Source organism: Triticum aestivum, chromosome 4D (assembly GCF_018294505.1).
Source record: "Triticum aestivum cultivar Chinese Spring chromosome 4D, IWGSC CS RefSeq v2.1, whole genome shotgun sequence".
Classification (NCBI taxonomy): Eukaryota; Viridiplantae; Streptophyta; class Magnoliopsida; order Poales; family Poaceae; genus Triticum; species Triticum aestivum.
The window spans coordinates 365,374,965-365,391,886 of record NC_057805.1 but is presented as its reverse complement, the minus strand read 5'-3'; positions in this window follow the sequence as shown (position 1 = coordinate 365,391,886).

The window sequence follows — 16,922 nt, the reverse complement described above, 5'->3', positions numbered from 1 at the left end:
TGACAAGCGGTTTTCATTAAGGTATTATCTGCAAACACTGAAATTGTAAGTAACGAGTAGTTTGGTAGCAAGATAATTTGTAACAAGCAAGTAACGATAACGGTAGGAAAAGTGTAGCAAGGTGGTCCAATCCTTTTGAGGCAAAGGACAGGCCAAAATGGTCTCTTATAATAAGCAAAGCGTTCTTGGGGGTACATGGGAATTTCATCTAGTCACTTTCATCATGTTGGTTTAATTTGTGTTCACTACTTTGATAATTTGATATGTGGGTGGACCGGTGCTTAGGTGTTGTTCTTACTTTAACAAACCTCCTACTTATGATTAACCCCCTCGCAAGCATCCGCAACTACGAGAAAAGTATTAGGAATAAATTCTAACCATAGCATTAGACTTTTGGATCCAAATCATCCCCTTACGGAATAGCGCTTAAACTAGGGTTTAAGCTTCTGTCACTCTCGCAACCCATCATCTAATCACTACTCCACAATGCATTCCCTTAGGCCCAAATATGGTGAAGTGTCATGTAGTTGACGTTCACATGACACCACTAAGGGAATCACAACATACATACCATCAAAATATCGAACACATATCAAATTCACATGATTACTTGCAACAAGATTTCTCCCGTGACCTCACGAATAAAAGTAACTACTCACAAGTGATAAACATGTTCATGATCAGAGGGGTATTAAATGGCATAATGGATCTGAACATATAATCTTCCACCAAATAAACCATATAGTGATCAACTACAAGATGTAATCAACACTACTAGTCACCCACAGGTACCAATCTGAGGTTCCGGTACAAAGATTGAACACAAGAGATGAACTAGGGTTTGAGAGGAGATGGTGCTGTTGAAGATGTTGATGGAGATTGTCCTCCCCAAGATGGGAGAGTTGTTGGTGAAGATGATGACGATGATTTCCTCCTCCGGGAGGGAAGTTCCCCCGGCGGAATCGCTCCGCCGGAGGGCAAAAGTGCTCCTGCCCAAGTTCCGCCTCGAGACGGCGGCGCTCCATCCCGAAAGTCCTCTCCTTATTTTTTCTAGGTCAAAATGACATATATACCAGAAGATGGGCACCGGAGGTGGGCTGAGCTGAGCACAACCCACTAGGGCGCGCCTGGGCCTCCTGGCGCCACCAGGTGGGTTATGCCCACCTGGTGGCCCCCCTCTGGTACTTATTGGCTCCAATATTTCTTATGTATTCCATAAAAATTCCTCGTGAAGTTTCAACTCATTTGGAGTTGTGCAGAATAGGTGGCCTGACGTAGCTTTTTCGGATCTAGATTTCCAGCTGCCGGAATTCTCCCTCTTTGTGTGAACCTTGCATTTTATGAGAGAAAAGGCATTAGAATTACTCCAAAAAGCATTATTATGCAAAAAAACATTATAAATAACAGTAGGTAAACATGATGCAAAATGGACGTATCAACTACCCCAAGCTTAGACCTCGCTTGTCCTCAAGCGAAAACCGAAATCGAAAAACATGTCCACATGCTTAGAGAGAGAGGTGTCGATAAAAATAAAATATGGACATAGAAGCATCATGAATATTATTATAACAGAAAAAAACTTAAACATAAAACTTTTATCATAGAATTTTTATCATAGACTTCTCATGAATAAGTAACAATTCATCACAACATCGAAGTATAAAGCATAAACTCTATTGGAAACCAACAAACTATGTTCTAAGTCAACTTTGCAACTACAATTCATCATCTTTTCAGGAAGGGTCACATATCGGAGCCTTTTTGGCAAGTCCACATACTCAACCATCATATAGTCTTCTATGATTCCTAACACTCACCACATAGACACTACTGCAGGATACTGCTAATGCCACACTACGATCAGAGAACCTTTGACGAAACTGTGTGTGATGCATTAATCCCAAACTATGGTGTAAAAACCCATCAAAAAAGGTGCAAAACATTTGCGATGGCGGAGCCATCAACACGGTTCAAATTTTAGTTGCCTGTGCGATCCAGGGCACACGATTAATCCACTCAAACTATTTGCGATGAGGCAGGACAACAAAAACGGGCAGCCATATCAATGTGTGTGCGATATACGGCATACGGTTCACTCGGACGAACTGTTTTCGATTAGGGAACACAACAGAAACGGTTCAACTTAACAAGATGTGTGTGATATGCGACATACAGTTCACATGGATGAACTGTTTGCGATGAGCCAAAAGAACACAAACGAGTCATGTAAACAAGACGTGTGTGATACGTGGCAAACAGCCGACTTGGATGAACTATTTGCGATGAGAAATTACAACGCAGACGGTTAATACAGTTAGTTCGTGTGTGATTCTGTGTGTACAAAAAACTTTGAAAAATGCAAACTAGTTGCTTGCGGTGGCTGGGAGTATCGCACACGATGCGTCTGTGAGTACTCGTGTGCAATGATTGGTAAGTTACACATACGTTTCCTTATGTTAACGCAGACGGTTAATATGCAAATGCCTTCTGGACATCGGGCACACGCTTAAACTCAGTGAACTGTGTACGATACTAATACTTTCCATGAAAATTTAAGAACTTGGGTAACAACATTTGAGTAACATATATATATATAGTGGTTACACTATTCAACAAAAGGAGGATCTTCGTAACACCGTTTTGACAACCATATGGTCCATATCTACATACTTAACATAGTAACAACTATCACATTTTAAGAGGCTAAGGGCCAACAACCATATGGTCCATATCTACATACTTAACATAGTAACAGCTAGCACATTTTAAGAGGCTGAGGGCCAACAACCACAACTATCCGCTGGAAGTAGCTTGATCACGGCGACTCAGCATCTCGTCAATGAAAAGGAAGAGCCCTCCTGTGCCTTTGTAGAGCATGAGTAGAACAATGTCTCCAATTTTCCAATATGGATGCATTGCCACGACAAGCGAGAACTTGTTAATTTGAATGGTTCCATTTCTGCGGGAAATGCAGTACCTTGCAATCACTTTGGTGTTATTAGCAGGCACAAGTGTAATTCGACCACACCGGGCAATTTATGTTGACATGTAGAATAAAAACCAATTGTAACATATCGTTGAAGATATATATAGTTTATGAGCATCACTATTAAAATAAGACTTTTTACCAGCGTTTTGTGCACACAATTGGTCTTGTTCAATATGTGCACCATAGGTCTAATTAATCCCATCCAAAATCCAGCGTTCATACGCTGTCCTATCTCTGTCAGATTATCAACAAAGTTTATGACTTGCTTCAAGTCCTTCCAGTGAAATTTGGTACGCTTAGTAACATACAGATCATTCACGATGCATCCAACATATCCTACTTAAAAGGTGGAAAGGTATTATTTATTTAGAACATGGCAGAAGAATATATAGTGTACATAAATTGCTAAATAGAATTTGTTACTGCCTAGGAACGGAGTCAGAAAATGAAATCACAACTGGTTGCTTAAATAGTGATCAATTAGTCAGAACAAATACCCTGATTTTGCTAAGTAATATGACCGCATGGAGAAAGTTGAAAGGACACTAACCTCGATTAGATTTTGATCGGCTGATGAGGTTGGGGAAGTAAACATCCATGTTAATTAGACCAGGCTGTGGTGCACGCACTGGAATTTTATTGCGAGCTTTCAGTTCATAACACTTAGACATTTTCTCCAAAGGTCTGCATTAAAATAGGAGTGACCATCTTTATAGTGTTTTACGCTAACCGTCATTGTAAATCCATGCTGCGTTGTCAATATGACATCCTGGGAGTCATCAACAAAGTAAAGCCCAAGATTTCCTTCTACTCCTGTTCTTGCAAAGCAAGGGATGTACTGCTTGAAATGAAAATTAAGAAAATATATATATATATATATATATATATATATTAGATATATTGTAATAACAAAGAAAGATGCAAATATGGGAGTAACTGATAGAACAAATCAATATATAGATAAAAGCAAAGTACAAAAATATAAAATTAAAAATAGGTAATGTAGCAACAGACGGTATATGTTCACAAATTTAGGCCATGCCGATCGTGGTAGGTTGAGATTGAACATACCGAGCGCTCCCTGAAGTCATCCGGAATGGTGAGATAGAACTTCGTTTCCGACTGGGTGCAACCACACTTGCCCAATTTGTGCTCGCACTGTGGACACATGAATGAACACCCACGAATCAGCTAGAACAAAAATGATTCCACGGCGATTTCCGCCGGTTGATTAACAGCGACGGACGAACTGCGATAAGAGATGAGTGAATATTTCGCTTAGTTGATTACCTTCTCCATGAGAATAATCCCGGCACAATCCCGCAGAAAACCCCAGTCAACCAGAGTCTAGAATGTCGGTGCAGATAGGTGGCGGAAAGCGGTAGGGGCGAAATCTCGTGTCGTTTGGAGCGCGACCTACGCTCGCCGACAACAGCCGTCGAGCTTAGGGTGTCCGCTGCGATAGAAGTTGATGAGGTTCAGAGTTGCGGAGGAGTCCGCGGCGAGTGGGAGGGGACGAAGTGGGCGAGGGTTTTCTTTTTTCCTTTTGCATGTGTGAGTGAACATACACGGTTCGCAGAGGCGACGGAGATGAATTGTGTGCGATAGTAAATCACCGAGATTGAATAGGAATCCAAATCTCCTTTGTCCTTCATCCATGAATTTTTTTTCTACGATGAACATAAACCCTGCTAATCACCGTGTTCAAATTTGGTACTTTTTCGGGTTCATTTACAATATTGAGGGGATTATGTGCATTTTGTAGGCATTAATGCACATAATTCAAATTCAAACAATTGGTGCTTGAAAAGGTGCACAAGAATGGTCTGGAAAAACCATACTCGTGGTATTTAGTAAATTCTCAAGCCTTTTACAAGGAATGGGCAGAGATTTCAAGGGAATGCGTGGCAATAGTCAACCACAAACGCGTCATTACTGGGTTATCAACTATAGAACAATGAAATACATGCTAGAAAAACATGATGCCTGGCATGGTGCCATGGTATGGCCTCACCGTGCCCTGGTTAAAAGCTGAGAAGGTTTGATTTATGTCGTCTAGCACGCCCTTCATGAATCGAACCATCATCGAGGAAGTTCCATGCTTTCGAGAGGGAAATCACCAAGATTGAAGGGGAATCCAAATTTGTCATTCAGTTTGTCATTCAGTTTTTTTCCAACAATCAACATACCATCTCAAATGAAACGTGTTCAAATTTGACATTTTTCCGGGCTCATTTACCATATTTAGGGAATTATGTGAATTTTCTAGGCATTAATTATGCGCATAATTCAAATTCGAACAATCGGTGCATGAAAAGGTGCACAAGAACGGTATGGAAAACCATGCTCGTGCTATTTAGTACATTCTCATGCCTTTTACAAGGAATGGGCGGATATTTCAAGGAAATGTGTGGCAATAGTCAACCATAAACGCGTTGTTTACTGGGTTAACAACTATACAAAAATGAAATACATGCTTGGAAAACATGACGCCTGGTGTGGTGCCATGGTATGGCTTCACCGTGCCCTAGTAAAAATTTGAGAATGTTTTCCTTATGTCGTCATGCACGCCTTTTATAAATCGAACCATCACCAGGAAGTTTCATGATTTCGAGGGGGAAATCACCAAGATTGAAGGGGGGATCCAATTTTCCTTTCTCCTTTGTCCATGAGTTTTTTTTCTACGATGAACATACGCCCTGCAAATCACCGTGTTCAAATTTGGCACTTTTCCGGATTCATATACCATATTTAGGGGATTATGTACATTTCCTACGCATTAATGCACATAATTCAAGTTCAAGCAATCGGTGCATGAAAGGGCACAAGAACGGCCTGGAAAACCATGCTCGTGCCATTTAGTAAATTCTCATGCCTTTTTCAAGGAATGGACATATATTTCGATGAGATGTGTGGCAATAGTCAACCACAAACGTTTGTTTATTGGGTTTTCAACTATAGAAAAAAATGAAATAAATGCTTGAAAAACATGACGCCTGGCATGGTGCCATGGTATGACCTCACCATGCCCTGGAAATTTTTTGAGAAGGTTTGGCTTATGTCGTCATGCATGCCCTTCATAAATCGAACCATCACCAAGGAAGTTCCATGCTTTCGAGAGGGAAATCACCAAGATTGAAGGGGAATCCAAATTTCCGTCCTAGTTTGTCATTCAGTTTTTTCCAACGATCGACATACCGCCTCAAATGCAACGTGTTCAAATTTGACATTTTTCCGGGATCATTTACCCTATTTATGGGATTATGTGCATTTTCTATGCATTAATGCACATAATTCAAATTCGAACAATCGGTGCATGAAAAGGTGCACAAGAACGGTTTGGAAAACCATGCTCGTGCTATTTAGTACATTCCCATGCCTTTTACAAGGAATGGGCAGATATTTCACGGAAATGTGTGGCAATAGTCAACCATAAACGCGTTGTTTACTGGGTTAATAACTATACAAAAAATGAAATACATGGTTGGGAAACATGACGCCTGGCGTGGTGCCATGGTATGGCCTCACCGTGCCCTGGTAAAAATTGGAGAATGTTTTCCTTATGTCGTGATGCACGCCTTTCATAAATCGAACAATCACCGAGGAAGTTTCATGGTATCGAGGGGGAAATCACCAAGATTGAAGGGGGATCCAAATTTCCTTTGTCCTTTGTCCATGAGTTTTTTTCTATGATGAACATACACCCTGCAAATCACCGTGTTCAAATTTGGCACTTTTCCGGGTTCATTTACCATCTTTAGGGGATTATGTGCATTTCCTAGGCATTAATGCACATAAAGTTCAAACAATCGGTGCATGAAAGGGTGCACAAGAACGGCTTGGAAAACCATGCTCGTGCTATTTAGTAAATTCTCATGCCTTTTACAAGGGATGGACAAATATTTCGATGAAATGTGTGGCAATAGTCAACCACAAATGTTTGTTTATGGGGTTTTCAACTATAGAAAAAATGAAATAAATGCTTGGAAAACATGACGCCTCGCATGGTGCCATGGTATGACCTCACCATGCCCTGGTAAAAATTTGAGAAGGTTTGGCTTATGTCGTCATGCACGCCCTTCATAAATCGAACCATCACCGAGGAAATTCCATGCTTTCGAGAGGGAAATCATCAAGATTGAAGGGGAACCCAAATTTTCTTCGTTCTTTACCCTGGAGTTTTTTTTCTACGACGAACATACACCTGATACGTCTCCAACGTATCTATAATTTTTGATTGTTCCATGCTATATTATATTCTGTTTTGGACATTAATGGGCTTTATTATACACTTTTATATTGTTTCTGGGACTAACCTATTAACCGGAGGCCCAACCCAGAATTGCTGTTTTTTGCCTATTTCACAGTTTCGCAGAAAAAGAATATCAAACGGAGTCCAAACGGAATGAAACCTTTGGGAACGTGATTTTCGGAACGAACATGATCCAGAGGACTTGGACCCAACGTCAAGACATCAACCAGGAGGGCACGAGGTAGGAGGGCTAGCCCTCCACCCTCGCGGGCCCCACGTTGCTCCACCGACATACTTCTTCCTCCTATATATACCTACGTACCCCCAAACTACCAGATACGGAGCCAAAAACCTAATTCCACCGCCGCAACCTTTGTACCCGTGAGATCCCATCTTGGGGCCTTTTCCGGAGCTCCGCCGGAGGGGGCATCGATCACGGAGGGCCTCTACATCAACACCATAGCCTCTCCGATGATGTGTGAGTAGTTTACCTCAGACCTTCGGGTCCATAGTTATTAGCTAGATGGCTTCTTCTCTCGTTTTGGATCTCAATACAATGTTCTCCCCCTCTCTCGTGGAGACCTATTTGATGTAATCTTATTTTGCGGTGTGTTTGTTGAGACCGATGAATTGTGGGGTTTATGATCAAGTTTATCTATGAACAATATTTGAATCTTCTCTGAATTCTTTTATGTATGATTGGTTATCTTTGCAAGTCTCTTCGAATTATCAGTTTGGTTTGGCCTACTAGATTGATCTTTCTTGCAATGAGAGAAGTGCTTAGCTTTGGATTCAATCTTGCGTGTCCTTTCCCAGTGACAGTAGGGGAAGCAAGACACGTATTCTATTGTTGCCATCGAGGATAACAAGATGGGGTTTATATCATATTGCATGAGTTTATCCCTCTACATCATGTCATCTTACTTAAAGCATTACTCTGTTCTTATGAACTTAATACTCTAGATGCATGCTGGATAGCGGTCGATGTGTGGAGTAATAGTAGTAGATGCAGGCAGGAGTCGGTCTACTTGTCTCGGACGTGATGCCTATATACATGATCATACCTAGATATTCTCATAACTATGCTCAGTTCTGTCAATTGCTCAACAGTAATTTGTTCACCCACCGTAATACTTATGCTCTTGAGAGAAGCCACTAGTGAAACCTATGGCCCCCGGGTCTATTCTCCATCATATTAATCTTCCAACACTTAGCTATTTTTATTGCCTTTTATTTTACTTTGCATCTTTATCATAAAAATACCAAAAATATTGTCTTATCATATCTATCAGATCTCACTCTCGTAAGTGACCGTGAAGGGATTGACAACCCCTTTATTGCGTTGGTTGCGAGGATTTATTTGTTTGTGTAGGTGTGAGGGACTCGTGCGTGGCCTCCTACTGGATTGATACCTTGGTTCTCAAAAACTGAGGGAAATACTTATGCTACTTTGCTGCATCACCCTTTCCTCTTCAAGGGAAAACCAATGCGGTGCTCAAGAGGTAGCAAGAAGGATTTCTGGCGCCGTTGCCGGGGAGTCTACGCAAAAGTCAACATACCAAGTACCCATCACAAACCCTTATCTCCCGCATTACATTATTTGCCATTTGCCTCTTGTTTTCCTCTCCCCACTTCACCCTTGCCGTTTTATTCGCCGTCTCTTTTCCGTTCGCCTCTTTTTCGCTTGCTTCTTGTTTGCTCGTGTGTTGGATTGCTTGCTTGTCACGATGGCTCAAGATAATACCAAATTGTGTGACTTTACCAATACCAACAATAATGATTTCCTTAGCACTCCGATTGCTCCTCTTACCAGTACTGAATCTTGCGAAATTAATGCTGCTTTGTTGAATCTTGTCATGAAAGATCAATTCGCCGGCCTTCCCAGTGAAGATGACGCTACCCATCTAAATAGCTTCGTTGATTTGTGTGATATGCAAAAGAAGAAAGATGTGGATAATGATATTGTTAGATTGAAGCTATTTCCTTTTTCGCTTAGAGATCGTGCTAAAGCTTGGTTTTCATCTTTGCCTAAAAATAGTATTGATTCTTGGAATAAGTGCAAAGATTCTTTTATCTCTAAGTATTTTCCTCCCACTAAGATCATCTCTCTTAGAAACGATATTATGAATTTTAAGCAACTTGATCATGAACATGTTGCACAAGCTTGGGAGAGAATGAAATTAATGATACGCAATTGTCCTACACATGGTTTGAATTTGGGGATGATCATACAAAATTTTTATGCCGGATTGAATTTTGCTTCTAGAAATCTTTTAGATTCGGCCGCGGGAGGCACTTTTATGGAAATCACTTTAGGAGAAGCTACTAAACTCCTAGATAATATTATGGTTAATTATTCTCAATGGCACACTGAAAGATCTACTAATAAAAAAGTGCATGCAATAGAAGAAATTAATGTTTTGAGTGGAAAGATGGATGAACTTATGAAATTATTTGCTAGTAAAAATGTTTCTTCTGATCCTAATGACATGCCTTTGTCTACTTTGATTGAGAATAATAATGAATCTATGGATGTGAATTTTGTTGGTAGGAATAATTTTGGTAACAATGCGTATAGAGGAAACTTTAATCCTAGGCCATACCCTAGTAATTCTTCCAATAATTATGGTAATTCCTAAAACAATTCTTATGGAAATTTTAATAAGATGCCTTCTGAATTTGAGACTAGTGTGAAAGAATTTATGAATTCATAAAAGAATTTCAATGCTTTGCTTGAAGAAAAATTGCTTAAAGTTGATGAATTGGCTAGGAACGTTGATAGAATTTCTCTTGATGTTGATTCTTTGAAACTTAGATCTATTCCACCTAAGCATGATATCAATGAGTCTCTAAAAGCCATGATAATTTCCATTGATGAGTGCAAAGAAAGAACCGCTAGGATGCGTGCTAAGAAAGATTGCTTTGTGAAAGCGTGTTCTTCTAATTTTTTTGAAAATAAAGATGAAGATCTAAAAGTTATTGATGTGTCCCCTATTAAATCTTTGTTTTGAAATATGAATCTTGATAATGATGGGACTGAATATGATCCACCTTTACCTAGAAGGTGTTCCAAAAATTCGGAGTCTTTAGATCTTGATGCAAAAATTGGTAAAAGTGGGATTGAAGAGATTAAAACTCTAGATATTAATGAACCCACTATTTTGGATTTCAAGGAATTTAATTATGATAATTTCTCTTTGATAGATTGTATTTCCTTGTTGCAATCCGTGCTAAATTCTCCACATGCTTATAGCCAACATAAAGCTTTTACTAAACATATCGTTGATGCTTTGATGCAATCTTATGAAGAAAAACTTGAGTTGGAAGTTTCTATCGCTAGAAAACTTTATGATGAGTGGGAAACTACTATTAAAATTAAAATTAAAGATTATGAGTGCTATGCTTTATGTGATTTGGGTGCTATTGTTTCCACGATCCCAAAAACTTTGTGTGATTTGCTAGGTTTCCATGATTTTGATGATTGCTCTTTAAACCTGCACCTTGCGGATTCCACCATTAAGAAACCTATGGGAAGAATTAATGATGTTCTTATTATTGCAAATAGTAATTATGTGCCCGTAGATTTTATTGTCCTTGATATAGATTGCAATCCTTCATGTCCTATTATTCTTGGTAGACCTTTCCTTAGAACGATCGGTGCAATTATTGATATGAAGAAAGGAAATATTAGATTCCAATTTCCGTTAAGGAAAGGTATGGAAAACTTTCCTAGAAAGAAAATAAAATTACCATATGAATCTATCATGAGAGCCACTTATGGATTGCCTACCAAAGATGGCGATACCTAGATATATCCTTGCTATTATGTCTAGGTAGGGGCGTTAAACGATAGCGCTTGTTGGGAGGCAACCCAATTTTATTTTTAGTTTTTTGCTTTTTGCTTATTTTTAGGAATAAATATTTGATCTAGCCTCTGGTTAGATGTGTTTTTATGTTTTAATTAGTGTTTGTGCCAAGTTTAACCTATAGGATCTTCTTGGATGATAGTTATTTGATCTTGCTGAAAATTCCAGAAACTTTCTGTTCACGAAAATAATTGTTAAAAATCACCAGAACGTGATAAAATATTGATTCCAATTGATGCTGATCAATAAACAAATTTTCTAGGTCGTCCTATTTTTTCTGAAGTTTTTGAGTTCCAGAAGTTTGCGTTAGTTACAGATTACTACAGACTGTTCTGTTTTTGACAGATTCTGTTTTTTGTGTGTTGTTTGCTTATTTTGATGAATCTATGGCTAGTAAAATAGTTTATAAACCATAGATAAGTTGGAATATAGTAGGTTTAACACAAATATAAATAAATAATGAGTTCATTACAGTACCTTGAAGTGGTGTTTTGTTTTCTTTCGCTAACGGAGCTCACGAGATATTCTGCTGAGTTTTGTGTTGTGAAGTTTTCAAGTTTTGGGTAAAAGATTTGATGGATTATGGAACAAGGAGTGGAAAGAGCCTAAGCTTGGGGATTCCCATGGCACCCCAAGATAATCTAAGCACACCAAAAAGCCAAAGCTTGGGGATGCCCCGGAAGGCATCCCCTCTTTCGTCTACTTCCATCGGTAACTTTACTTGGAGCTATATTTTTATTCACCACATGATATGTGTTTTGCTTGGACCATCTTGTATGATTTGAGTCTTTGCTTTTTAGTTTACCACAATCATCTTTGCTGTACACACCTTTTGAGAGAGGCACACATGATTCGGAATTTATTAGAATACTCTATGCGCTTCACTTAAATCTTTTGAGCTATATAGTTTTTGCTCTAGTGCTTCACTTATATATTTTAGAGCACGGCGGTGGTTTTGTTTTATAGAAACTATTATTCTCTCATGCTTCACTTATATTATTTTGAGAGTCTTAAACAGCATGGTAATTTTCTTAAGTTGAGAAATTAATCCTAATATGTTAGGTATTCAAGACTAGTAAAAAAACTCTCTTATGAGTGTGTTGAATGCTAAGAGAAGTTTCATGCTTGATGATTGTTTTGAGATGTGGAGGTAGTGATATTAAAGTTGTGCTAGTTGAGTAGTTGTGAATTTGAGAAATACTTGTGTTGAAGGTTGCAAGTCCCGTAGCATGCACGTATGGTAGACGTTATGTAACAAATTTGAAACATGAGGTGTTATTTGATTGTCCTCCTTATGAGTGGTGGTCGGGGACGAGCGATGGTCTTTTCCTACCAATCTATCCCCCTAGGAGCATGCGCGTAGTGCTTGGTTTTTGATGACTTGTAGATTTTTGCAATAAGTATGTGAGTTCTTTATGACTAATGTTGAGTCCATGGATTATACGCACTCTTACCCTTCCATCATTACTAGCCTCTTCGGTACCGTGCATTGCCCTTTCTCACATTGAGAGTTGGTGCAAACTTCGCTGGTGCATCCAAACCCCGTGACATGATACGCTCTTTCACACATAAACCTCCTTATATCTTCCTCAAAACAGCCACCATACCTACCTATTATGGCATTTCCATAGCCATTCCGAGATATATTACCATGCAACTTTCCACCGTTCCGTTTATTATGACACGCTCATCATATTGCTTTGCATGATCATGTAGTTGACATCGTATTTGTGGCAAAGCCACCGTTCATAATTTTTCATACATGTCACTCTTGATTCATTGCTATCTCGGTATACCGCCGGAGGCATTCATATAGAGTCATACTTTGTTCTAGTATCGAGTTGTAATCATTGAGTTGTAAATAAATAGAAGTGTGATTATCATCATTCATAGAGCATTGTCCCAATAAAAAAAGAGAAAGGCCAAAAAAAAGAAGAAGGCCCAAAATAAAAATTAAAAAATAAAAAGGGACAATGCTACTATCCTTTTTTTCCACACTTGTGCTTCAAAGTAGCACCATGTTCTTCATGACAGAGAGTCTCTTGTTTTGTCACTTTCATATACTAGTCGGAATTTTTCATTATAGAACTTGGCTTGTATATTCCAACAATGGGCTTCCTCAAATGCCCTAGGTCTTCGTGAGCAAGCAAGTTGGATGCACACCCACTTAGTTTCTTTTGTTGAGCTTTCATGCATTTATAGCTCTAGTGCATCCGTTGCATGGCAATCCCTACTCCTTGCATTAACATCAATCGATGGGCATCTCCATAGCTCATTGATTAGCCGCGTTGATGTGAGACTTTCTCCTTTTTTTTCTCCACATAACCCCCATCATTATATTCTATTCCACCCATGGTGCTTTATCCATGGCTCACGCTCATGTATTGCGTGAAGGTTGAAGAAGTTTGAGATTACTAAAGTATGAAACAATTGCTTGGCTTGTCATCGGGATTGTGCATGATGAGAGCATTCTTGTGTGATGAAAATGGAGCATGACTAAACTATATGATTTTGTAGGGATGAACTTTCTTTGGCCATGTTATTTTGAGAGGACATAATTGCTAAGTTAGTATGCTTGAAGTATTATTACTTTTATGTCAATATTAAACCTTTATCTTGAATCTTTCGGATCTGAATATTCATACCATAATTAAGAGAATTACATTGAAATTATGCCAAGTAGCATTCCACATCAAAAAATTTGTTTGTATCATTTACCTACTCGAGGATGAGCAGGAATTAAGCTTGGGGATACTTGATACGTCTCCAACGTATCTATAATTTTTGGTTGTTCCATGCTATATTATATTCTGTTTTGGACATTAATGGGCTTTATTATACACTTTTATATTGTTTTTGGGACTAACCTATTAACCGGAGGCCCAGCCCAGAATTGCTGTTTTTTGCCTATTTCAGAGTTTCGCAGAAAAAGAATATCAAACGGAGTCCAAACAGAATGAAACCTTCGGGAACATGATTTTTGGAACGAATGTGATCCAGAGGACTTGGACCCTACGTCAAGACATCAACCAGGAGGGCACGAGGTAGGGGGGCGCGCCTACCCCCTGGGCGCGCCCTCCACCCTCGTGGGCCCCACGTTGCTCCACCGACGTACTTCTTCCTCCTATATATACCTACGTACCCCCAAACTACCAGATACGGAGCCAAAAACCTAGTTCCACCGCCGCAACCTTCTGTACCCGTGAGATCCCATCTTGGGGCCTTTTTCGGAGCTCCGCCAGAGGGGGCATCGATCACAGAGGGCTTCTACATCAACACCATAGCCTCTCCGATGATGTGTGAGTAGTTTACCCCAGACGTTCGGGTCCATAGTTATTAGCTATATGGCTTCTTCTCTCTTTTTGGATCTCAATACAATGTTCTCCCCCTCTCTCGTGGAGATCTATTTGATGTAATCTTCTTTGGCGGTGTGTTTGTTGAGACCGATGAATTGTGGGTTTATGATCAAGTTTATCTATGAGCAATATTTGAATCTTCTCTGAATTCTTTTATGTATGATTGGTTATCTTTGCAAGTCTCTTTGAATTATCAGTTTGGTTTGGCCTACAAGATTGATCTTTCTTGCAATGGGAGAAGTGCTTAGCTTTGGGTTCAATCTTGCGATGTCCTTTCCCAGTGACAGTAGGGGCAGCAAGGCACGTATTGTATTGTTGCCATCGAGGATAACAAGATGGGGTTTATATCATATTGCATGAGTTTATCCCTCTACATCATGTCATCTTACTTAAAGCGTTACTCTGTTCTTATGAACTTAATACTCTAGATGCATGCTAGATAGCGGTCGATGTGTGGAGTAATAGTAGTAGATGCGGGCAGGAGTCGGTCTACTTGTCTCGGACATGATACCTATATACATGATCATACCTAGATATTCTCATAACTATGCTCAATTCTGTCAATTGCTCAACAGTAATTTGTTCACCCACCGTAATACTTATGCTCTTGAGAGAAGCCACTAGTGAAACCTATGGCCCCCGGGTCTATTCTCCATCATATTAATCTTCCAACACTTAGCTATTTTTATTGCCTTTTATTTTACTTTGCATCTTTATCATAAAAATACCAAAAATATTATCTTATCATATCTATCAGATCTCACTCTCGTAAGTGACCATGAAGGGATTGACAACCCCTTTATTGCGTTGGTTGCGAGGATTTATTTGTTTGTGTAGGTGCGAGGGACTCGTGCGTGGCTTCTTACTGGATTGATACCTTGATTCTCAAAAACTAAGGGAAATACTTACGCTACTTTGCTGCATCACCCTTTCCTCTTCAAGGGAAAACCAACACAGTGCTCAAGAGGTAGCAACACCCTACAAATCACCGTGTTCAAATTTGGCATTTTCCGGGCTCATTTACTATATTTAGGGGATCATGTGCATTTTCTAGGCATTTAGCGCATATAAATCCAATCCAGCTACAGCGCATTTTCTACGTTGTGATGTGAGGGACGTGGATTGCCGTTCGATCGCGGCGCATCCTACGATACACACGCGCGATCCGCGTGGCCGGGGTTCTGGCCAATCATAACGCAACACACAGTAGGCTCAGCACACACTGTTTCCGGAAGCGACGGAGATGAACTATGTGCGATAATGAACGAGAAAAATTGTAAGGGAAGCCAAATTTCTGTTGTCGTTTGTCGTTGAGCTCTTGAATACCACCGCACTGTACGGCTACCCGAGCCCTCCATCCCAGAGCTCTCTCCAAGCGTCGTCCATGGCACCGCGGCGCACAGTAACTGGTAAGGAAGCGATGGCATCCCGCCGCGCCGCGTTCCTCACCGCCCGCGACCGCACACATGGTAAGGAAGCGATGGCATCTCGCCGCGCCGAGTTCATCACCGCCGCTGGCCACACAGTTACATGGGCGGACTTTGAGGCTACCATGGCCGAATGGGCGGTGGATCTAGAGGCGGCCAAAGCCGCACAGAAGGAGCGGAAAGGGCAGAAAGCAATCAAGAAAAGAGAGTCCCGCCGCCGCAAGAAAGAAGAGGCCGCACGCCGTGGTGAGGAGAGCTTGGCGGAGATCGAAGCACGGTGGGCTACCGCCTACAAGGCCGGGAAGGAGAACGCCAGCGTCTGGCCATCATGCCCCGATGGCAGCATGTGAGAAGTAGTTTAAGTTTGTAGTATTAGAACAAATTACCAGTAGTACTTTAAGTTTGTAGTATTAACGTACAATGTCGGTAAGAGCATCCTTTGAGGGCTTTGAGCGTTGATTAGCATGTGTGCCCGTGTGCATTTTTTGCGTTAATCATTAGAAGATCACAAAACACATGGTTTCTATGTCGTACCCGTTTGATTTTTTGTGTTAATGATCCATAAGTCAGTTACCTGTGCGATGTTTCCTAATAAACCAGGCGTACCATTGGCCGAAGAAAATCACATACACGTGTACATTTTTTTGGAAACGGGATCTGCCAATTTTCTGTTTTCTCGCACATGAGTATTTTACGTGCTTCGTCTATGTTGTGTGTTCCCCCGCCTAAGTTTCAAGTTTCGCAGCAAAATTTTCTTTAGGCGCGCGATTTCAGAATTTATTCCTTCAACCACATCCCCACCCATCGAATTTCCTCAGTATCTCTCACCCCCCTCGCGCGCCTCCCCTACCGGTAGCTCAAACCGCCGCCGCCGCAACCACAGCTTCAACCACATCTACGTTATACTCGGATCCAGTCAGGTAACCCACCGATCTCTATCACGGCCCTGGTCTGATTGCTTAAATGGCGCCTGCGAAACATCCTCATGCCTCCAAATTCCCACCGCCAGGAGCTGATGGCGGTCCATGGTGC